Below are 24,252 nucleotides of genomic sequence, written 5' to 3'. Positions count from 1 at the left end.
TCACTTTTAGGGTGGAAGCAAGTCTTCCTCAATTTTGAGGGACTGCCTATGATAATGATGATGAAAGGCGTCGAAATTCGGTACCGCCGTTTTTGAGGCGGTGTCACCGCCTGAGTGCTGATTTTACCGCCAGGTGTTCGGTGCAGCCTCAAACTGCCAAATTGAGTTTTTACGGCCAAAGATGAGAGAGCAGCGCTAAAAGGTGGCGTTGCACACTCCTCCTCGGCGCCAATGGGGCGGAAGCTCAGGAGTCCAACTCAATCTCGCAACGGGAGGCTGTTGGCATCTTGGTTGAAGAAATGGGAAGAAAATAAATCTAAAACTTCTCTGACCCACACACACACTTCCCCATCGTTACAACTAATGAAAACATGCAGAAATAAATAAATTAAAAAAACTTACCGTGTTCTCTGGGCGATTCCGCCCGCGATCTGCTACATAATCACCACTTTTTTTCAGGCTGTAAGAACGTCTGCTGGGAAGGTCGCCGTGGAGACCAAATATCATGAGAGCGGTGCCAAGGGGGCATTACACACTGGATGATGTCACCACGTGGTTGGCGTTAGAGGGCGCAGCATTGCCTATTGGCACCTCTATCAAAGAGCTAACTGAATTTCTGCGGAGACGTGGACGCTGCTTACCACTGACGGTAGAACCTTGCCACCCGTTAGCCGCCTCCCGCCGGCGGTAACGGATGGTGTTAATAATGGAATTTTGACCCGAAAGACTTTAACGCTCCAGCCTTTAACAGAAGGATATTAGACGTGCACCAGCAGACAGTGGATGTAGTTGGATAACCTTCCACGAAGTTGGCTCATCATGGCTCAGAGTATTGGAGATTCACCTATCACCTGTGCGGTGTTTTGGTGCAAGGAATGTGTTCTCTGCGGTCTACCGTGGAGCATGTGGTGTTGTCTATGGAAGCTGCAGTGAGGCCTGTAATGCATGAGTCCCTGTCGCCACCAAAGGTAGCTTTGATCGAGGATCAAACTGCTGCCATTGGGGCTCTGGCCTCTACTGTCTCCTCCAGGCTGGGAAGGCTGGGTAGCAGCATTGACAGACTGGGGAATCTCGAGCGGACAGGTGATTTTATTGTGTCACTGACCTCTTGCGGTCTGCTCCCATGAAGGTCAGTGGGATAGCAGATGATGTACAGTCCCATGCGAGAGCAACTGGTGCGGTGGGAGCTGCAGATGTTGTCCTTTCTCAGAATGGCATTGCGTCTGTGCCCCTGTCAGAGCCTCGTCCAATGCCCACATGGGTGTCTTCAAGTCAGCTGGGCCAGACTGCCCAGGCAGCCGCCGAGATGCGCTCGTCTGCGGCCAGTCCCTCTCGGAGCCGCACTGCTAGAGGACGCCCATGACAAATATCCCTAGTGGCCTCATCACAACAACAGCAACCTTTCGCCAGCCATGCTTAAGCCACAGAGGTAGCACAATGCAAGAGCACTAAAGTTAGCAAAAAGCACATTTAAGAGAGACACTATTGGGTAGCACTTGCGTGAATATTTATTTCACTGGAATGCATCCACTTCATGAAAGGAAAACTGACTTTGGTGTGTCAATTTAGACACATGGTTCATTATTAACCTTCTTTGTGAGTTGGCGTTTGTATGATTCAGGCAGTGATTGAATTTGTCTAAGGTGGGTAGGCTGTCATCATCATCATAGGCAGTCCCTTGGAATCGAGGAAGACTTGCTTCCACTCTTAGCATGAGTTCTTAGGTGGCTGTACAGTCCAATATGAGAACCACAGTCTCTGTCACAGGTGGGACAGATAGTCGTTGAGGGAAAGGGTATACAGGGAACCTGGTTTGCCGCACGCTCCTTCCGCTGTCTGCGCTGGATTTCTGCATGCTCTCGGCGACGATACGCGAGGAGCTCAGCGCCCTCCCGAATACACTTCCTCCACTTAGGGCGGTCTATGGCCAGGGACTCCCAGGTGTCAGTGGGGAAGTCGCACTTTATCAGGGAGGCTTTGAGGGTGTCCTTGTAACGTTTCCTCTGCCCGCCTTTGGCTCGTTTGCCATGGACAAGTTCCGAGTAGAGCGCTTGCTTTGGGAGCCTCGTGTCTGGCATGCAAACTACGTGGCCTGCCCAGCGGAGCTGATCAAGTGTGGTCAGTGCTTCAATGCTGGGGATGTTGGCCTGGACGAGGATGCTAATGTTTGTGCATCTGTCCTCCCAGGGGATTTGCAGGATCTTGCGGTGACATCGTTGGTGGTATTTCTCCAGCGACTTGAGGTGTCTACTGTACATGGTCCACATCTCTGACCCGTACAGGAGGGCGGGTATTACTACGGCCCTGTATACCATGAGCTTGCTGACAGTTTTGAGGGACTGGTCTTCAAACACTCTTTTCCTCAGGCGGCCGAAGGCTGCACTGGCGCACTGGAGGCGGTGTTGGATCTTGTCGTCAATGTCTGCTCTTGTTGATAGGAGGCTCCCGAGATAGCGGAAGTGGCCCACGTTGTCCAGGGCCATGCCATGGATCTTGATGTCTGGGGGGCAGTGCTGTACGGCGAGGACAGGCTGGTGGAGGACCCTTGTCTTACTAATGTTTAGTGTAAGGCCCATGCTTTCATATGCCTCGGTAAATACGTCGACAATGTCCTGAAGTTCAGCCTGTGTGTGTGCACAGACGCAGGTGTCGTCCGCGGACTGTAGCTCGACGACAGAGGTTGGAGTGGTCTTGGACCTGGCCTGGAGACGGCGAAGGTTGAACAGCTTCCCACTGGTTCTGTAGTTTAGTTCCACTCCTGCGGGGAGCTTATCAACTGTGAGGTGGAGCACGGCAGCGAGGAAGATTGAGAAGAGGGTTGAAGCGATGACGCAGCCCTGCTTGACCCCGGTCCAGACGTGAATTGGGTTTGTGATGGCTCTATTGGTAAGGATCATGGCCTGCATGTCATCGAGGAGCAGGCGGAGGATGGTGACGTACTTTTAGGGGCTTCAGAAACGGAGGGGGACGCTCCATAGATCCTCATGGTTGACAATGTCAAAGGCCTTTGTAAGGTTGAAGAAGGCCATGTATAAGGGCTGGTGCTGCTCCCTGCATTTTTCCTGCAGCTGTTGCGCATCAAAAATCATATCCGTTGTGCCCCGGAGGGGATGAAATCTGCACTGCGACTCCGGGAAGAGCTCCTCAGCCACGGGGAGAAGGCGGTTGAGGAGGACTCTAGCGACGACTTTCCCAGTGGTTGATAGCAGGGATATTCCTCTGTAGTTGCCGCAGTCAGACTTGTCCCCTTTTTTAAAGATGGTCACGATCACTGCATCTCTAAGACCTCCCAGCATGCTCTCCTCCCTCCAGATGAGAGAGATGAGGTTGTGTATTCGCACCAGTAGTGCCTCTCCTCCATACTTCAGTGCCTCAGCAGGGATTCCATCCGCTCCTGTAGCCTTCTTGTTTTTTAGCTGTCTTATGGCCTTTTTTACCTCGTGCAGTGCTGGGGTCTCACTGAGGTGGTGGCGGGTAGCATGCAGTCTCAATTGAGGAGATCTTCAAAGTGTTCCTTCCAGCAGGCCCTGACTGCCTCGGTGTTCTTGATGAGTGTTTCCCCGTTCTTGGCTAGGAGTGGGGTGGGGTCTTGGGAGTTTGGCCCATATGTGGCCTTGACTGCGGTGAAGCATCCTTGCACATCATGGCTGTCGGCCAGCTGCTGTATCTCCTGTGCTTTCTCCATCCACCACCTGTTCATTAGGTCCCGGGTTTTTTGCTGGACCTTAGCCTTTAGCCGTCTGTAATGCTGCTTTGCTGCTCTCGAGTTGGGTTGCTGTTTAAGGGTCAGAAATACCCTGCACTTGCAATCAATTAGTTCTTGAATCTCCTGATCATTCTCATCAAACCAGTCCTGGTGTTTCCTGGTTGAGTGACCGACGCCGCCTTGCAGACACTGGTTATGGAGGCCTGGAGGGCAGACCAAGCGCTGTGGGCATTCTGCATCTCGGGGTCATCAAGGCACGCCAGGTTAGCTGTGAGGCACTGACTGTAAAGGGGTCTCTTAGCTGGGTCCTTAAGTGCCCCGGCATTGACTTTTTTACGACATTGCTTCTGTTGCCCCTTCGCTTTGGGGCTATGTTGATGTCAATGATGGATCGGATTAGGCGGTGGTCCATCCAGCAGTCATCAGCTCCTGTCATGGCACTGGTGATGCACACATCCTTGCGATCCCTGGCTCGGACGATGACATAGTCGAGCAAGTGCCAGTGTTTGGAGCGAGGGTGTTGCCACAATGCCTTGTATTTGTCTCTCTGGCGGAACAAGGTGTTGGTGATGACAAGTTCATGCTCTAGACATTTTGTCAGAAGTAGGGTACCGCTGGAGTTGGCTTTCCCTACCCCTTCTCTGCCAATCACACCTCCCCAGAGGTCTGTGTCCCTGCCGACCCTGGCGTTGATGTCGCCGAGGAGGATCAGTTTGTCGCCTGCGGGGACGCAGGTCAGGGATTTTTCGAGGTTAGAGTAAAAAACCCTCTTTGGCCTCATCTGTTGCATTGAGTGTTTGGGCGTAAGCACTGATGACTGTGGCGCACTGGTTCTGGGATAGGATGAGTCGAGGCTGTACTAGGTGTTGGGCAGCAGTGGTGTTGGTGGGTTTGCGGGTACTACAGTTCAACTGACTTGCTGGTTGATCACATGTTCTCAGCCTGGTTGCACCACAGGATGCGGCTGGTCTGCAAGCTCCACTTCTTCTTCTTCCAGTTCCTCCGGCTCAGGGTCATTGAGGGCTTCCCATTGCTCCATGTCCACGATCTGGCCACGATTTGCTGCAAAATTGTGCAGCACACCACCACAAAAAAACAAAAACTTACATTTATATAGCGCCTTTCACAACCACCATACATCTCAAAGTGCTTTACAGCCAATGAATTACTATTGAAGCGTAGTCACTGTTGTAATGCAGGAAACACAGCCAGTTTGCACACAGCAAGCTCCCAGAAACAGCAATGTGATAATGACCAGATAATCTGATTAGTGATGTTGCTGGAGTGATAAAAAGTGGCCAGATCACCAGGGATAACTCCCCAGATCATCTTCAAAATAGTGCCGTGGGATGTTTTACATCCACTTGAGTGGGCAGTCGGGGCTTCAGTTTAACATCTTATCCAAAAGAGGGCACCTCTAATAGTTTGGGGCTCCCTCAGCACTGCATTAGTGTGTCAGCCTAGATTTTTTTGCTCAAGTCTCTGGAATGGGACTTGAACCCACAACCTTTTAGGCTTAGAGGCAAGTGCATTACCCACTGAGCCACACAACATGTAACACTCCGGGTGCACTGCATTGCAGGGCTTCCCCTGATCGGTCCAAGCATCTGAAGCATTGCTTCAGTATTCTGAAGCCCAGATCGTTGAGGACGTGAGTACTCCCATGGCTTTTGTTATAATAGTGATCAGCAAGAGATTGTTGATGCAGGAGTTCACAGCTGACTGGCTGATGTCCAGCATGTCACCTACTGGAGCCTGGAAGGACTCAGAGGTGAAAACAATTAGAGCCGTCGTGACCTTGATAGCCACAGAAAACACATGGCCACCACCTAGAGCAAGCGGCAGGTCTGACTGGAGCACCGTGTACAGAGCTTTGACAGCCTCACAGTTGAATTGGAAACCTCCAAATACACTGGTCCTCGGTGAAATAAGGAACATCTTTTTTCTTCATTGACCCCCCCACCCTCCCCTGCCCACCGCCCCTGCTGACCTTATTGCAGCAGCCCCCCAATGTAGATTCCTCCTCTCTCTTCTGCTGCTCCTTTTCCTTATGGCTCCTTATTCCCTTTTAACCAATAAGGGAATTAAGGGTTACGGGGAGCGGGCGGGTAAGTGGAGCTGAGTCCACGGCCAGATCAGCCGTGATCTTGTTGAATGGCGGAGCAGGCTCGAGGGGCTAGATGGCCTACTCCTGTTCCTAATTCTTATGTTCTTATGTTCACCCTAGGTAAGAATTTCCAGAACAACTTCCATGCTGAAGAGGACTCACTTGTTTCAGTTTGAAAAGTCTAAGAACTGCCAGGAGGAACTTATCTCCTTCAGAATAAACAGCTCTGCAATAGCCAGTGGTTACTTATGCATGTATTGAATGATGCAGCAAACTGCAGTAAGTGTCCTGTTAAATATCCCTGGTTTACTTTTTCTAATGTCCATTTTCATGAGTGTGAGTGGGTCCTTCACTAAGAGGATGTCCGAACTTTTCCTGTGAAAATTGCAGCGGATGGTTAGCTTTATGACAGCACCCCTATTTAAATATTTACACAATGTTGCTGCCTGAATCATCTGGACCGCTCAGGTCTTTTCTTTTCTTCATTAATTCTGGGGATATGGGCGTCTCTCGCAAGGCCAGCATTGATTACCCATTCCTAGTTGTCTTGAGAAGGTGATGGTGAGCTCTACGGCACTCAAAATGGTGGCGGAGACAACAGAGGTGCAACCAGGACAGTCAGAACTGCATCACCATTTTCACTCTCTTTGATCCCTGTTGGCGCCAGATGAAGCAAGTGAAAATGGGACCGCGTGTGCTCGTAAATCTAGTCTTGTGCTTCATCTAGGTGCGACCTGAGTGGCAGGACTATGTGAGATGGATGGCCGCTGTATGTGTATGTCCTTGACCAAAGACCGCCCTAAGTGGAGGAAGAGCATCCGGGAGGGCGCTGAGCACCTCGAGTCTCGTCACCGAGATCATGCAGAAAGCAAGAGCAGGCAGCGGAAGGAGCGTGCGGCAAACCAGTCTCCCCACCCACCCTTTCCTTCAACGCCTGTCTGTCCCACCTGTGACAGAGACTGTAATTCCCGTATTGGACTGTTCAGTCACCTGAGAACTCACTTTTAGAGTGGAAGCAAGTCTTCCTCGATTTCGAGGGACTGGCTATGATGATGATGATGTGTATGAGAACCTCCAAGTATTGAGGTTGCCTACGCCTCCTGAGATGAGCCTGGTTTAGGCTTTATCACCTCCCCAACTGCATAGGATACTTGACCTTGCGTAATTTACAACACAAGTATTGTCATCAGAGGTGACAGGCAGGAGGGACCAAATGTGTTGCTCTCCTGAAAGACAACACCATTATCCATGCCAATAACACAAGGTTGCTGTTGTTCCAGTTGCTGTTGAAATCTAGTTTTTAGCTGTGGGCATTTTTCTACTTCTGCACTGAGCACTTTGTATCCTTTTATTACCTTCTCTATCTTGCTGAAGCCTTCAGTTTGCTAAACCACACTTTCCTGAATTGTTGCCAATTATAGCTATGGTGTAATTTGAACCAAACAAATTTGGGTGGCAGAATCGCTTTGGCTGCTCCTGTAATGTTGCAAAAATCAGTTAAGTACAAATGATAACGACACCAAATTTTCAGGTGCAACAACACCTCAGGTGGCCCATTTGTTTCAGTCGGTACCCAAGGTCCGGTGTCTAAAGCCCCTGTTCACTCTTTGCCACTTCCACTTCCCAACAGAGGCAATGGTTGAACTACACTATCTGCTGTACCCAGTGCACTTTATTCAAACTCACTCTCAAAATTCTCTGGGGTGCTAGGTGCCAGGATATATGCTGGTGCTGCGGGCAGATGGAGTGCTTAAGCTGCTGTGACGTGCCAGGGTCCATGCTGCCACTTGCACTCACATCATCTTAGGAATAACCTATAGGAAGACAAAAATCATAGCATCATAGAATAGTACAGCACAAGAGGAGGCTATTCGGCCCATCAGGTCTGCTCTGGCTCCTTCGGAGAGGAATCCAGTTAGTCCCGCTCCCTGGCTCTTTCCACGTATCCCTGCAATTTTTTCTCCTTCAAGTATTTATCCAAGTCCCTTTTGGAGGAAGGAAGAACATTTATAATGAATCCCCCAAACAAGGACGAATAACAAGATAAGAACAGTTTTAGCATCATGCAGCTGCCATGTGTGTCCTTTATGCTTTATCGTAATATTCATGCCTCAACTTTGTGCTCTTCTTTAAGTTGTACAATGTCCTTCACGAGACCAGCACTTGTATGGAGACCTATGGTCTTAATATCTCTCTCTTTCCCCTGTTTGTGCTGCTGCTCCTGAAAAAACACATACCATTAATAGATAAACAGATCTACACAGATGTGGGCATCTGAGGACAGCAGGTGCCTGGAGATTGCCAAATTTATTCTACTAGAAAATGACATCAATAGAGAGAGAGAGCTATAAATCTGTCATCGGTAGCATTCTATTAACCCAAAAATGCCTTGAGCACTAAAATAGTTGGACACTCTAACAGTCACACAGCCAAATACAACATGTACTTCACCAATCTCAAATTCATCAGATTGCATAAAACCTCTCTCTGCTTTCACTGAAAAGCTTTATAAACCTTGTGCTGCTCTTAACCTCCACTACAATCTTTATCTTATTATAAAGAAAGAAAAACTTGCATTTATATAGCGCATTTCGTGACCATCAGACATCTCAAAGTGCTTTACAGCCAATGGAATACTTTTGGAGTGTAGTCACTGTTGTGATGCAAATATATACATATATTATGGGGCTAAAATTCCAGCTTCACCGGGTCCATACAAAGTGCGCACGGACCCGGCGAGGCCTCACAAAAGCCACCTTTCGCAGCGCAATGCACATGCGCTGAAAACCGGCTTTACCAATTTGTCAAGATGTCTCTTGACAGATCCTCCGCATTCCCGGAAGAAGGACATTCACGCAGCCGAGATTGGGCTATTTAAGAACGTAAGAAATAGGAGCAGGAGTAGGCCATTTAGCCCCTCAAGCCTGCTCCGCCATTCAATAAGATCATGGCTGATCTGATCATGGACTCAGCTCCACTTCCCTACCCGCTCCCCATAACCCTTTATTCACTTATCGCTCAAAAATTTGTCTATGTCATGTATTCAACTATCATTGTAACCCATGTATAAGCTGACCTAAGTTGTACACCTTAAGAACATTGACCACAAGGGGGCGAACTTGTGGGAGACACTCCTAACCTGGACTTTCAGGTATAAAAGGGGAAGCTCCACCCACCTTCATCACTTGAGGTCTTGGTAATAAAGGTAACTGGTCACAGAGTCACTTTCTCTCAAGTATGGGCCTCGTGTGCATTTATACTGTATAGTAAGGATATATCAGTCTATCTCCACCTTGAATATATTCAATGACTCAGCCTCCACAGCTCTCTGGGGTAGAGAATTCCAGAGATTTACAACCCTCAGAGAAAAAATTCCTCCTCATCTCCATTTTAAATGGGCAACGCCTTATTCTGAAATTATGTCCCCCTAGTTCTAGATTCTCCCATGAGTGGAAACATCCTCTCTGCATCTACCTTGTCGAATCCCCTCATTATCTTATATGTTTCAATAAGATCGCCGCCCATTCTTCTGAACTCCAATGAGTACAGGCTCAACCTTCTCAACCTTTCTTCATAAGTCAACCCCTTCATCTCAGGAATCAACCAAGTGAACCTTCTCTGAACTGCCTCCAATGCAAGTATATCCCTCCTTAAATATGGAGACCAAAACTGAATTTTGTGCTCTAGGTGTGTCCTCACCAATACCCTTGCAGTTGTAGCAGGACTTCTCTGCTTTTATTCTCTATCTCCCTTGCAATAAAGGCCAACATTCAATTTGCCTTCCTGATTACATGCTGTACCTGCATGCAAACTTTTTGTGTTTCATGGACAAGAACCCCCATGTCCGCCTTTACTGCAGCATTTTGTAATTTTTCTCCATTTAAATAATAATTTGCTTTTTTATTTTTTTTCCAAAGTGGATAACCTCACATTTTTTCACGTTATACTCCATCTGCCAAATTTTTGCCACTTACTTAGTCTGTCTATATCCCTTTGCAGATTTTTTGTGTCCTCCTCACAACCTGCTTTCCCAACCATCTTTGTATCATCAGCAAACTTGGCTACATTACATTTGGTCCCTTCATTCAAATCATTAATATAGATTGTAAATAGTTGAGGTCCCAGTACCGATCCCTGTGGCACCCCACAAGTTACTGTTTGCCAACCGGAAAATTACCCATTTATCCCGACTCTCTGTTTTCTGTTAGTTAGCCAATCCTCTATCCATGCTAATAATATATTATCCCCAACCCCGTGAACTTTCATCTTGTTCAGTAACCTTTTATGTGGCACCTTATCGAGTGTCTTCTGAAAATCCAAATACACCACATCTACTGGTTCCGCCTTATCTACCCTGCTCGTTACATCCTCATAGAACTGCAGCAAATTTGTCAAACATGATTTCAGTTTCATAAAGCCATGCTGACTCTGCTTGACTAAATTATGCTTTTCCAAATGTTCTGCTACTGCTTCCTTAATAATGGACTCCAGCATTTGCCCAACTCATGCCCAGCGAATGTCCTTCAAAGTTTTACACCTGGTGAAAGCAGGTGCATAGCCTACTTTTATTGGCGTAAGAGTTTTAAAACATATAAAAATTAAATGTAAATACAGATTTTATAGTTAAAAACCGTGTCCATTAAGGTAAGTTTATTTTTAACACGATTAAAACATGTAAAAAAAAATCCCCCAAAATATTTTTTGTTCTAAAACATTTAATTACATTTAATTTCAATGAATGTTAAATATGTGAGGTGTTTTATTTATTTATTATATCATGTTTGGGTGTTTTAGGGTTTTTTCTCAGTGATAGTAATGGGAGCTCACCCAAACGGATTTCCCATTATTATCAATGAGAATACTGCATCGTGATTGGTTGTCCAGGTCCACGTGACTCCAGCTTGGACTTACATACCTCGAAGACAGGTCCCCATGCGCTGCACAGCGAATCTAGGCCTCCGACCAGGATCCTACGTTTCTCCGGGACCAACAGGTAGATTCGTAGATATTTTCCGGGTTGGAGGCGTTAGTACGAAGGAAGCCTCCGACCTCACTTTTAGGCCCAATGGGCTAGACTTTCCCTAAAGCCCACCACCGCTGGATTGCCGCCCAAAAAGATCACTAAGATTCTTCAAATAACGCCTGTGAAAAATTGCATAAAAAAGGGAAAAAGTACCACCCGGCGAGAAAATGGATCTTACGCGTAGATTCTCGCCGTTTAAACGCAACCCTGGGCAAATTGGGTGGTTTTTAACCAGAATGGGCAGTAATTTAGACCAAGGCTGTGGTTGGGCCTAGGGAGGGGGGAATAACACAAAAAATATTTTTTCAATGAAACAAAAAATAAAAAAATCAGGAAACATTCTCAAGATCCTTTTTAACTTAATCGTCATGCAATAATTTTAAAAGGATTATAAAGCAAACTTTTAACTTACCTTTGTTTGCAGGGGTACTTACCTACCGCTCAGCTCCGGCTGCGTTTCATGGGTGTTTTTTTTTCGATCTCACCTACGGGTCACTGCTGAGTCAAAACTCGGGCGGTGTTGGTTTTTCCGGCGGTACACGTGGGCGGTCTGCTCCCCAGCGATATTTTGAAAATGCCGGCGGAACTCTTTAAAAAATGAAGTGGAAACTTTCGCCAGGTGGTTTTCCGCCAAAGACGAGCTGTACCGCCGAGAAAACCGCCGAAAATGTAGAGGAAAGTCTAGCCCTATAAGTCTTGCATATGCCACACCCTTTCTGTCCACAAACCTTCTATTCTGTTGTCATAATATTCTGTCACTCTCTTCCTATCAACATTTTATAACAGCAAAATTCTATCTCTGCAGGTATTTTATCATGGCAAAAAGGTATGTCAACATTTTTAAAATGGGAAAAGCCTAACTGCCTGTCACACTGTAGTTTGAGGTCGGTAGCCACTAGGTGGCCCTGTTGACCCTCTTCACACCACTTACCTAAAATCACTTGCCACTCTGGCCCATGCCCGGCTCTGCCAACTTCTGGTCCACCCCTCCCAGCTATCCCTCTGTTGTCCTCCTTCTCCTGCTGTGCCTGCTTTTGGCTCACAGCTCACCCAACTGCCCGCCCGCCACCACCCATTCTGCTCCAGTCCTTAAATATTATGAACTCACTCACAGACTTTGCCCACTCCGCAGGACAGCTATCACGCGCTAACATCACATTATAATTCCAGAATTAGCCTTCCTGCTTTGTTCGAACCCTGGCACCAGGCCCCACATGAACCACTACCTTTCGTTGCAGCCTTGCCACTCTAGCTCCATTCCCCTGTGTGCAGCTCTTCCCTCCTTTTTTATGGGACAGACAGCAATAGAATAGTGGTTATGTTACTTGACTAGTAATCCAGAGAACTGGGCTAATGACCCAGTAAACGTGAGTTCAAATAACACCATGCCGGCTGGGGAATTTAAATTCAGTTAATTAAATAAATCCAGAAAATAAAGCTAGTATCAGTAATGGTAACCATGAAACTACCATTTTGTCTTTAAAAGCCCATCAGATTCACTGATGTCCTTTAGGGGAAGGAAATCTGCCATCCTTACCTGGTTTGGCTTAAATGTGACACCAGATCCATACGTAACTGCCCTCTGAAATGGCCAAGCAAGTCATTCAGTTGTACCGAAAGCTGCTAAGAAGTATACCAAGAACTCCCTCGCTAACAGCACTGTGGGACTGCAGCAATTCAAGAAGGCGGTTTGAGGGCAAGTAGAGATGGGCAATAAATGCTGGCCTTATCAGTGACACCCAAATCACGTGAACAAATTTTTAAAAAATCATATAGCAGGTTTTTTCTGTGGGCTGCTATGTTTCTTTTAAGAACATAAGAAATAGGAGCATGAGTAGGCCACCTGCTCTATCATGCCTGCTCCGCCATTTACTAAGATCATGGCTGATCTGATCATGGACTCAGCTCCACTTCCTTGCCCTCTTCCCATAACCCTTTATTCTCTTATCACTCAAAAATCTGTCGATCTCTTCCTTAAATATATTCAATGACCCAGCCTCCACAGCTCTCTGGGGCAGAGAATTCCATAGATTTACAACCCTCTGAGAGAAGAAATTTCTCCTCATCTCAGTTTTAAGTGGGTGGCCCCTTATTCTGAGACTATGTCCTCTAGTTTTAGTTTCCCCTATGAGTGGAAATATCCTCGCTGCATCCACCTTGTCTAGCCCTCTCATTATCTGATCTGTTTCGATAAGATCACCTCTCATTCTTCTGAACTCCAATGAGTATAGGCCCATCCTATTCAATCTATCTTCATAAGTCAAGCCCCTCATCTCCTGAATCAACCTAGTAAACCTTCTCTGAATAGCCTCCAATGCGGAGACCAAAACTGTATGCAGTACTCCAGGTGTGGCCTCACCAATACCCCATACAGTTGTAGTAGGACTTCTCTGTTTTTATACTCTATCCTCCCTTGCAATAAAGGCCAAAATTCCATTTATCTTCCTGATTACTTGCTGTATCTGCATACTCACTTTTTGTGTTTCATGCACAAGGCCCCAGGTCCCTCTGTACTGCAGCACTTTGCAATTTTTCTCCATTTAAATTATAACGTGCCAAAGTGGATAACCTCACATTTTCCCACATTATACTCCATCTGCCAAATTTTTCCCCACTCACTTAGCCTGTCTATATCCCTTTGCAGATTTTTTGTGTCCTCCTCACAATTTGCTTTTCCATCCATTGTTGTATAATCAGCAAACTTGGCAATATTACACTCGGTCCCTTCATCTAATCCATTAATATAGATTGTAAATAGTTGAGGTCCCAGCACCGATCCCTGTGGCACCCCACTAGTTACTGTTTGCCAAGCGTAAAGTTATCCATTTATCCCGACTCTCTGTTTTCTGTTAGTTAGCTGATCCTTTATCCATGCTAATATATTATCCCCATCCCCATAAACTTTTATCTTGCAGTAACCTTTTATGTGGCACCTTATTGAATGCCTCCTAGAAATCCAAATACACCACATCCACTGGTTCCCCCTTATCCACCCTGCTCGTTACATCCTCAAAAAACTCCAGCAAATTTGTCAAACATGATTTCCCTTTCATAAAACCATGCTGATTCTGCTTAATTGAATAATGCTTTTTCAAGTGTCTCTCTACTGCTTCCTTAATAATGGACTCCAGCATTTTCCCAATGACAGATGTTAGGCTAACCAGTCTATAGTTTCCTGCTTTTTGTCTGCCTCCTTTTTTAAATAATGGCATTACATTTGCAGTTTTCCAATCCGCTGGGATCGCCCCAGAATCCATGGAATTTTGGTAGATCGCAACCAATCCATCCACTATCTCCGCATCCACTTCTTTTAAGATTCTAGGATGTAAGCCATCAGGTCCAGGGGACTTGTCCGCCTTTAGTTCCATTATTTTACCGAGTGCTACTTCTTTAGTGATAGTGATTGTATTAAGTTCCTCCCTCCCTACAGCCCCTTGATTATCCACTATTGCAAGGTTTTTAGTGTCTTCTGCCATGAAGACCAATACAAAATATTTGTTCAAATTCTCTGCCATTTCCCTGTTCTCCATTATTAATTCCCCCAGTCTCATCCTCTAGGAGGACTAAAATGTACCTGTAGAAGTTTTTGCTGTCTGTTTTTATATTTTATGCTAGTTTACTCTCATAATCTATCTTTCTTCTCTTTATCATTTTTTATAGTCGTTCTTTGCTGGCTTTTAAAAGCTTCCCAATCCTCTGGCCTCCCACGAGTCTTGGCCACTTTGTATGCCTTTGTTTTCAATTTGATACCATCCCTTATTTCCTTAGTTTTACCATGGATGGTTATCCCTTCTCTTACAGTCTTTCCTTCTCATTGGGATATATTTTTGTTGCGAGTTATGAAATATCTCCTTAAATGTCTGCCACTGCTCATCAACCGTCCCATACTTTAATCTATTTTCCCAGTCCACTTTAGCCAACTCTGCCCTCATACCTTTGTAGTCTCCTTTATTTAAGCTTAGGACACTAGTTTGAGATCCAACTTTCTCACCCTCCAACTGAATTTGAAATTCAACCATGTTATGGTCACTCATTCCTAGAGGATCCTTTACTACGAGATCATTTATTAATCCTGTCTCATTACAGAGTACCAGATCTAAGATCGCCTGCTCCCTGCTTGGTTCCGCAACGTCATGTTCAAGGAAACTATCCCGGATACACTCTATTAACTCTTCCTTAAGGCTACCCTGGCCAATTTGCTTTGTCCAATCAATATGAAGGTTAAAATCGCCCATGATTATTTTCTTGCCCCAAACCCCAACATCAGATGTGGGACACATTTGTATGAACAAATCCCAGAATACTCCACAGCATTCCCAAACCTAGAATCCTCTCCCCATGTATCAATCATGCTCCCCACCACCCCCACTCAGAGCTACCAAAGCAAAGGACATTTGCCCTAATTCTAGCTAAACGATACGACTCCTGTTCCCCTCCCCATGCTCCTAGACACCTACTACCAACCTAATCAATGCAGTCTATCACCTTGCTATGCTTCCTGAGCTTTGCAAAAAGATTGAAATAAAATAATTGAGTGCACAAGCAAAGAAACATAATAAAAAATAAACAACACATCTCACATAATTAAAATTAAAATTAATAAATACCTTAGAGAGAAAAATAATTCTGAGCTTTTTAAAAGTTTTTTAAATTATGGTTAAAAATAAATGTAACATAGTGGGCAGGGTTTTAAAAAATAATGTTTTTTTAATTTCATTTTATTATATTTCTGTATGTTTTTAAACTCTTACACCTGTAAAAGTAGGCTATACACCTGCTTTTATCAGGCGCAAGAATTTTGAGGACATTTGCTGGGCAAGATATGGGTAAATCCCGCAATCTTGCCTGTGCAAATATCCTCGCTCCGGAGATATGGAAGATCTGTCAAGCTCCAGCTTGACTGATCAGAAAAGCTGGTTTTCAGTGCATGCGCACTGTGCTCTGAAAACCGGCTTTTGCGATGCCTTCCCAGGTCCATAGACACTCAGTACGGACCCAGGGAGGCCGGGATTTCCAGCCCATAGTAATATTAAGTTAAGACTTCCAGGTTTTATGGAAAAATGGACAGGTCGCAGAATTTGATCCTGAAAACATCAGTTAAAAGCGACAAATTGCCAAGTAATAAGAACTAATGGGTTCAATCGCCATAAATCAATGATTCTAATGATACACTAGCCAATGTCCCATGACCATGCACATGATCAATTAGGATCAAATGCTGTCTTCATGTCAAGCAAGGTTAGAGGGCGAGGAGATAAAGGGACCAAGGCAGAGGAAGAGGGAGAAGGGTACGAGGGAGGACACAGGAGAGCAAAGTTGTAAAAGGAGCAAGAGAGGATCAGGAAGGGAGAAGAGGAAAGGGCAGGAGAGGAGAGGTTGAGGGGCAGGAGGGGAGTGCAGAGTAAGGCAGGAGCCACAAATGACTCATCATCATCATAGGCAGTCCCTCGGAATCAAGGAAGACTTGCTTCCACTCTTAGAATGAGTTCTTAGGTTGCTGAACAGTCCAATACGAGAGTCACAGTCCCTGCCACAGGTGGGACAGACAGTCGCTGAGGGAAAGGGTGGGTGGGACAAGTTTGCCGCACGTTCTTTCCGCTGCCTGCATTTGTTTTCTGCATGCGCTCAGCGATGAGACTCGAGGTGCTCAGTGCCCTCCCGAATGCACTTCCTCCACTTAGGGCTGTCTTTGGCCAGGGACTCCCAGGTGTCGGTGGGGATGTTGCTCTTTATCAGGGAGGCTTTGAGGGTGTCCTTGTAACGTTTCCTCTGCCCACTTTTGGCTCGTTTGCCATAAAGGAGTTGCGAGTAGAGCGCTTGCTTTGGGAGTCTCGTGTCTGGCATGCAGACAATGTGGCCTGCCCAGCGGAGCTGATCAAGTGATCAAGGAGTGGAACTAAACTACAAGTGAATATGGGGATGGGAGAACTATGTCAGTGGTGGGGGAGGACAAGGATCTCAGTGAGCGGGAGAGCTGGAAAGGTAGCCCAGTGTGTGGGGGGAAAGTGCCCCAATTTAACAAAACTAAATTATCTGATTATTCAGTGAATGAGGAAGCCCATTGAGGAGCTTTTGATACCTTACACAATACACAAGTCTGACTTTATTACTTTAATAGGCCCCAATTTAAATAAAATAAATATATGGGCTATCAAACAGTAAAGAATTTTGATATATCAAACTTACACAGGAAACAAAGATACCATATTTTAAAAAAACAGCAGAGACAAATGCTTCTTGGAATGTGGGGGACAGAGGCAAGGCTTTTATTGCCCATTCCTTGTTGCCCTGAGGACATTAAGAGTCAACCACATAGTGTGGGACTGGAGTAACATGTTGGCCAGATCTGCTGCGGGTGGCAGGTTCCCGTCCATTAAGTAATTTATGGCTGACACCAGAAAGTGACCATGAAAGCTGTCGGAGTGCTGTAAAAATGCAACTGGTTGACGAATGTTCCTCAGGGAAGGGAACCTGCCACCCTTATATGTGATATAATTATGGGTTGCCATTTAACGTGACGCCACCTGTTTTCAAGTCCATTGCTTGTTCTACTACGTTTGAGAGATATTCAAAATAAAAATAGTTTTTCTTGATTTTCTCCAAATTTATCCATTTTTCTGGTCTAATATTTTCTCACTACTTCTCCCATTTTTGAAAAAAGAATGAGTTTTTTAAATTGACAATAATAACTGTGACTTTAATGATCCTGATGTATAAACATCAGAGGGTAAAGCATGAATTATTGATCTTTGTCTAGGCAACCTTGCTAAGTAAACAATTTATTGCAATCAAGCAGTTGTTCGAACATGTTACATGTGTGACAACTTAAACTCCAAATAATGCCAATTTCAAAATGGAATCATTGAGGCAGAAATGCCGCAGTGTTACGAATAAGGGGCGGTAACCTGCTCGCGGCGGTAGTCACTGCACCCAGCGCGGAAGTCCTGCCCGGCCAAAGAATTGGCCTCAGAGGAAGTGGCGCGCAATCCCGCGCTCTCCAGTTCCTCTTGGGACATGTCCAGCGGCGCGAATGGGACACGATCAGCAGCGCCGCATAGGGCTGACATGTTTCAACACCCCCTCTCCTTCGCTTAAAGGGGAGGGCCGCTGCACACTCTGCACAGCATCTGATGGCTTCCACGAGGCCACCAGAGCAGCATGCTACCGGGGCTGCAGCCGGGCACCCAAAATGGAGTGCCGGGCTCCATGATGGCGGCCTAGTCCACGCAAAGGGACAAGGATTGGAGCTGACCTGTGAGTCGGCAAAACCACCATGCGGAGCACTCGCGACCCCCCCTTTAACTTCTGTCCTGCGGGCGGATGTCGGCCTGTTTCGCGATCCACGAGGCTCACGCCAGCCTTGCGGGATGTGTAGTGCGTGGTGTGGGACAATATCTGCCGCAGGGCGGAAAAGGGTCTGCGCGTGGCGCTCGGGGGTCACCACTCACAGCGATGATGATGGGTGCGCGGTGGCCTGGGGTGCTACCCGCATGCCGTGGCGTGGCTATAGCAGCACCTCCACTAACTCACGGACAATTACCCGGGTGCCAGTAGCTCCCCACCTCTAACCCCCGGCAAAAAGTGTTTCACACCCCATTAGCGCCCCCCGGAGGCGCTAACAGGAGTCGCAAAAAGGGGAAATTTCAACTCCATTATGCTTTGTCATTTACTCTGAATGGTGACAGCAGCTGCCTTTCTTTTGTCAGCTTCTGCTGAGAGCTTGAAGACAGCAACTTGTGGAAGGACTATGACATTATTCCAGTTTACAGGGAATTTAGAATAAAAGTCCTAAATTTAAAGGGGTCGATTTTCAATGCCTTCACCTGGCGTTAACAGCCTCCAAACTGGGTTGGTAGCCTTACCGCCCCAGTAAGACCAGCAACACAGCCAGCTCCATTTTGAAAGGGGCCTACCGCCGGGCGTCCAAAGTGCCCACCTGTTTCAGGCAACAGGCCCCTTTTAATATTCAAATCCTATGAGGTAAATATGACCCCGATGGCATTTCTGTTCCACGGGCGATGGAACCGAAGACAGCTGAATTATTTCTGTGGACCCCAGAGGAGCAGCAGTGCTTTTCCAGCACCCACTAAAATAATTGGAGCCGTTGCTACCCTGGGACTCCCGCCCTCTACAATCGGTGACTAAAGTTACTGTCATCATTAGTGGAGCAAAGGGGAGGGGGAACCTACATAAATACAAAGTTAGAAAAATGAACCATTCTGAAGGGGTTCAAAGGCGTTGGGAGATTACAGAGATAGGGTGGGGGAAGGTCATAGAGGCATTTATAGATATGGACAATGATTGTTGAATCGTGTTGGGAGCATAGGAGCAGGAATAGGCCATTCAGCCCTTCAAGCCTGTTTCCCAATTCAATTATATCATGGTTGATCTGTACCTTAACTCCATTTACCCGCATTTCCTCCATATCCCTTGATACCAATGTTCCCTCTCTTTTTTGGGGGCCCGTGCAGCTTCTTTAACTGATTTAATCATATAAATCCATGTCAATTGTTAACTTTATTCACAGCTATGATAAATGTCTACTTTATCAGTTGGACCATACAACAGTACACATGGAATCTGAAAACAGAAAAATAAATGCACCAATGGTGCTTTGCTGCATCAAAGAAAAGGGAATACAGAGCTTTCAGTATGCAAGGAATATCTGATTGCTGCAAGCTTTATGCTGTTAGATTTGATTATGATAATGCAAAAGATTACTGAATATATTCCCATTATTTTTTGATTGGAGGTATTTAATACACATCTGGCTCAGACTACCAGTGGCGGCAAAGGTTGTTTTAATATTTTCATGACGTGTACTATTCTACACTGCAGTAGTATGGTATATCCTGTTGAATACATTACTACATTATGATCATACACTACAGAACACAGTACTACATTGTGTAACATAAAGTACAAAACGCAGCTTTCCAGTGATAATATATTGTGATATGAGGATATGACATAATATCCCGCGATTATTGAAGCGTATTGTTTTTTGTTGAAAAAATGTTGACCTATCCAGTAAAACCAATAGTTCTGCACTCCTCACCAATCTCCACAGTCCCATTACCTTCCAGCCTCTTCCTGCAAATAAATTAACTACTGCTACCTCATACGGAGTGATTTGTTTTATATTAATGGGTCTATCAACTGTTCTATAATGTGCCTCCTGATGTGTGTGCAGCTAGCCTTTAAGCATAACAGCAGTCGGGACTGAGGCACAGTAATTTGGCTCATTGAATTAATCCTTGCATTATACCTCTGCTTCATCACAACATGCATACTATAAACTGCATGATTCATCTATTTTTAGGCCTACTGCCTTATTATTGCATCCTCTCTGACACTTTTCTTTGTCTACACAGCATCTTTTGTACATAGACTTTTAAAAACGACTTATTTTTCCATGTGCATATGTGTTCTGTGCTGCTAATTTAAAGTAATCAGGTGTCAGCTGTGGCTCAGTGGGTAGCACACTTGCCTCTGAACCAGATGATTGTGGGTTCAAGTCTCACTCCAGAGACATCAGCACATTAAGCTAGGCTGACACTCCAGTGCAGTACTGAGGAAGTGCTGTGCTGTCAGAGGTGCTGTCTTTCAGATGAGATGATAAACTAAAAATAAATAAACCTGCTGTCTCAAGTGGATGTAAAAGATCCCATGGCACTATGTTGAAGAAGAGCAGGGGAGTTCTCTCTGGTATCCTGGTCAATATTTATCCCTCAATTGACATGACAAAAACAGATTATCTAGTCATTATTGCATTGCTGTTTGCAGGTGCTTACTGTGCACAAATTGGCTGTTCTATTTCCCAAATTACAACAGTGACTACACTCCAAAGTTACTTCATTGGCTGTAAAGTGCTTTGAGACCTCTGGTGGTCATGAAAGAAGCTATCTAAATGCAAGTCTTTCTTTTAATATCCATGAATTTGTGATCTTTATTAAGCTATATACTTCTTCCAGACCTCCAGCTAGCTCTTTCAAGTAGCTGAATTAAATTTCAGTGATGTACTGCTACATCTGGCACTCCTTTTCCACATTTGGTAAGGCCATTCCCCACCACCTATCTCACCAAAATCTGCTCACATTTCAGCAGAACGGAAGTTCTGAGCACATGCTGGACAGTAAATCAGGTTTTTCTCAATATTCACTAAGCAGTGCGCAAAAATTACACATTCTACAGTTAAATGAAGGAGCTTTCTGACATTTCCATGAATTAAGTGGCTAAGTAAATGCTGGAAGAAGTATTAATGTGTCATTTTTGCAGTGGCATCACAATTAGCTGCTAATTTTTCATAACCAGAAGCAAAATCACATTCTTAGGAGCCACATGCTTTAAAACTTCACACTTCTGCAACTCTGTTAGCAGGTTACATACTATGGTGAAAAGTGAACATTTCTCCTGCTTTTTGTTTTGAGGAAATATGGTCCTTTATTGCTTCAAATGTATGAGCATGTCTAGCATATGTTTTAAATATGCTCTACTTATACACCAAAGACTGACATTAAATTGACTGGATCTGGAATTGTCTGTAGTCTTTACTCACAAAAATGAATGTAAAGCATTCCTTTAATAGCTCCTCAATACATTGGCCCTGATTTTGCGAGACCTTGAATATCAGTCCTAGGAATGGCTGCCTGCCAACCGACAGTGCACTGCGACTATGCTCAATTTTACAGACCTACCTCATTTTAATAATTAGCATAAATTCCTCAGCCAGCCTTGCACCAGTAGCTCATCATAGGCAGTCCCTCGAAATCGAGGAAGAGCGGATAGGATGGGAAAGAAGTGCAAAGCAAAATGTGAAAGAAACTTAATGTGGAAGCATGAAGCAGAGCCTGTGGGAAAGTGATAAAGTGATTCAATATGCAACACCTATTTGATGGTTGACACAGTAAATGTGCTGCTGTATGAGATGGGTACGAGTTGAACATTCGTCCCAGAAGACGATAGCGCATCTTTGTCTGTCAAGATGCAGTTGCTAGGCACACATAACATGTATATTTGATAACCCTGGAACCGGGAAATGTGCCCTATGAGGCTGATGCACATGTTGCCCATTACAAGCAAACCTTTCTTCCCACTGTTTTGCACTTCAGTCCTTGGCTCAGTGGGTAGCACTCTTACCTCTTAAGTCAGAAGGTACAGACTTGTGTACAGAATTGAGGCGGACACTTTGATGCAGTACTGGGTGAGTGTTACACTGCCGGAGCCGCTGCCTTTCAGATGAGAAGTTCAATAGAAATTAAACAAAGTTGTGTCAACTCTCGGGTGGATGTAAAAGATAACGCGGCGCTATTCAAAGAAGAGCTTTGTCCGAAAGTCCTAGCCTATATTTATCACTCAACCAACACCAATAAAATCTTGTCATTCATTTCATTGCTGTTTGTGGGATCTTTCTGTGAACAAAATTGTCTACCATGTTTTTCTAGGATTATTTTTAAGGAAAAGCGATATTTCTTTTAACCAGAGCAACTCAACAGGTTCACAAACGAAAACAGAACAGGGCACACCCGCGGCCCCATGCGGTACTGAAGACAGCAGTAAAGTCGGGATCTTATTGGTGTAAGAAACACTGAAGAGCCTTTTTCTTCTCCCCGCGTTGCCGAGGGCAACTGGGTGATCCGAAATCTCAACCTGACTGTTCTGGGAAGTAACATGTCTAGCCTCCGTCGCAAAGCATGCACGGTGAAAAGATGAGCACGCTCATTAAACAATATAATCTGGAAGTAACTGCTGTATCACAGACATAGATATTGTTATCTGCTGTTGAGATGTTGAGATAAACATAGATATTTCGCGTGTCCTCTTGATGTCACGCATTCCGCCGTGTGGTTGTGTGTGTGCGTGTTTGCTTGCGTGCTCGCGTGTTTTAACAGACTATCCCCTCCAGAATCTATCAGGTCCGATTGCTGTTTGCAATGCTTTGAATTCCTTGGTCCCCGCTGTTGTATCTGTCGCCTCCGCCCGCCTGCACAGAACCTGCCGCGAATCTGCACCCCTGGGCAGACTTGATTCCTCTCAATAGGGGAATACGCCAGGGAGTGGCGGGTTTAATACCCCGGAGGTCACCCGCTCACTATCCGCGGGGACGATACTGTGCTCCAAGCGAGTGCAGTACTTTCAAGGAATACACAGTCTATCCCTGCCTATTGACGTAATCAAGGGTATAACAATGCATTTATTTGTATGGCGATACCCACACAAACTGCGCTGTTGGAAAACCTGTTCAGCCACTTAATAATTATTTGGAACATGACGGTCTCTTTTGCTGAAGAACTTCATAACTCGATGGCTGTAGCTATAGCATATCAGGAAACATTTGTGTTCGATTTCATGTGATGTGTCTGGATAAACGCAATCACTGAATTGATTAAAAAAAAATAGGCAAACTAATTGGACTCGGAACACATTTCTGAACATGAATGACCCTGAGATTACAAGAAAACAAAGTGCATAAGAAAATAATTTGTAAAATTTGGTTTTATAACCTGACTGTAAACCAAACATGTACATTCGCAGCTAAACATTGTCACATCAATAAACACACCGGGATAGCACTTCGCATATAATCTGACTCACTTCCCCGAAACAACGAACACAAATTCATAATCTGCCGTGTTTTGAAGACTTGTTATTGTCGCATGGAAACGTGGGAGGAAAAACTGTCACAGTACTTCAGCAAAAAAATAATCGAGTGTCGGGTCCCCCACACGCACCTGCCCAGCAATATCCGATGGCTGTCAAAGTTATTCTCATTTTCGAGGGTTTACACGGAATGAATAGCCGCCAAGATAGCAATGAATGATTTGCACAGACGCGCGGGTTGTTTATTATTTTATTGTTTCCCGCACAAGGTGGATTGCTTAGCAACTCCAAAATACAATCGATTAAAAGTAAACACTATGTGGAGAAGTATTAAAAATAAAAGTCATTCGACAATCTCTCTGGGTGGGGGAGGGGGGGGGGGGTTCAAGTTTAATAATAACAGCTGAGTGAGTGGAGAAATGGTATCCCACTTGTTATGCCGGCTGTTTCATTGGGGCTATTGGAGAGTTGTAGTATCTTGTTTCCGCACTCTCTCCACGCCTCCTGGTTTATTTACTGTAAATGTTCCTGAAACAAACCGAGTCAATTTCACGGTGTTCAAATCGTACAGCAGCCCTGGGAAGAGTCCACGCAACAGGTGTAGGGGGGAGGGCGGGGGATAGGTACAGTAACATTAAATCTCAAAGCACACACTTATTTAGGTTCCTCCGTTTTAAAATATTCGCAATTGATATTAATGTTGTCGCAATGGCAATCAACAGCTACGTGACGGGTGGAGGAATAAGGGGTATGATTGGGCGAGTGTCTGTATAATTCCACCCCCCCACCCCCCCCTCTGAGGTGTGGAGATGGCTG

The sequence above is a fragment of the Pristiophorus japonicus genome, chromosome 5 (assembly GCF_044704955.1).
Source record: "Pristiophorus japonicus isolate sPriJap1 chromosome 5, sPriJap1.hap1, whole genome shotgun sequence".
Taxonomy (NCBI): Eukaryota; Metazoa; Chordata; class Chondrichthyes; family Pristiophoridae; genus Pristiophorus; species Pristiophorus japonicus.
This window is presented reverse-complemented; position numbering follows the sequence as displayed.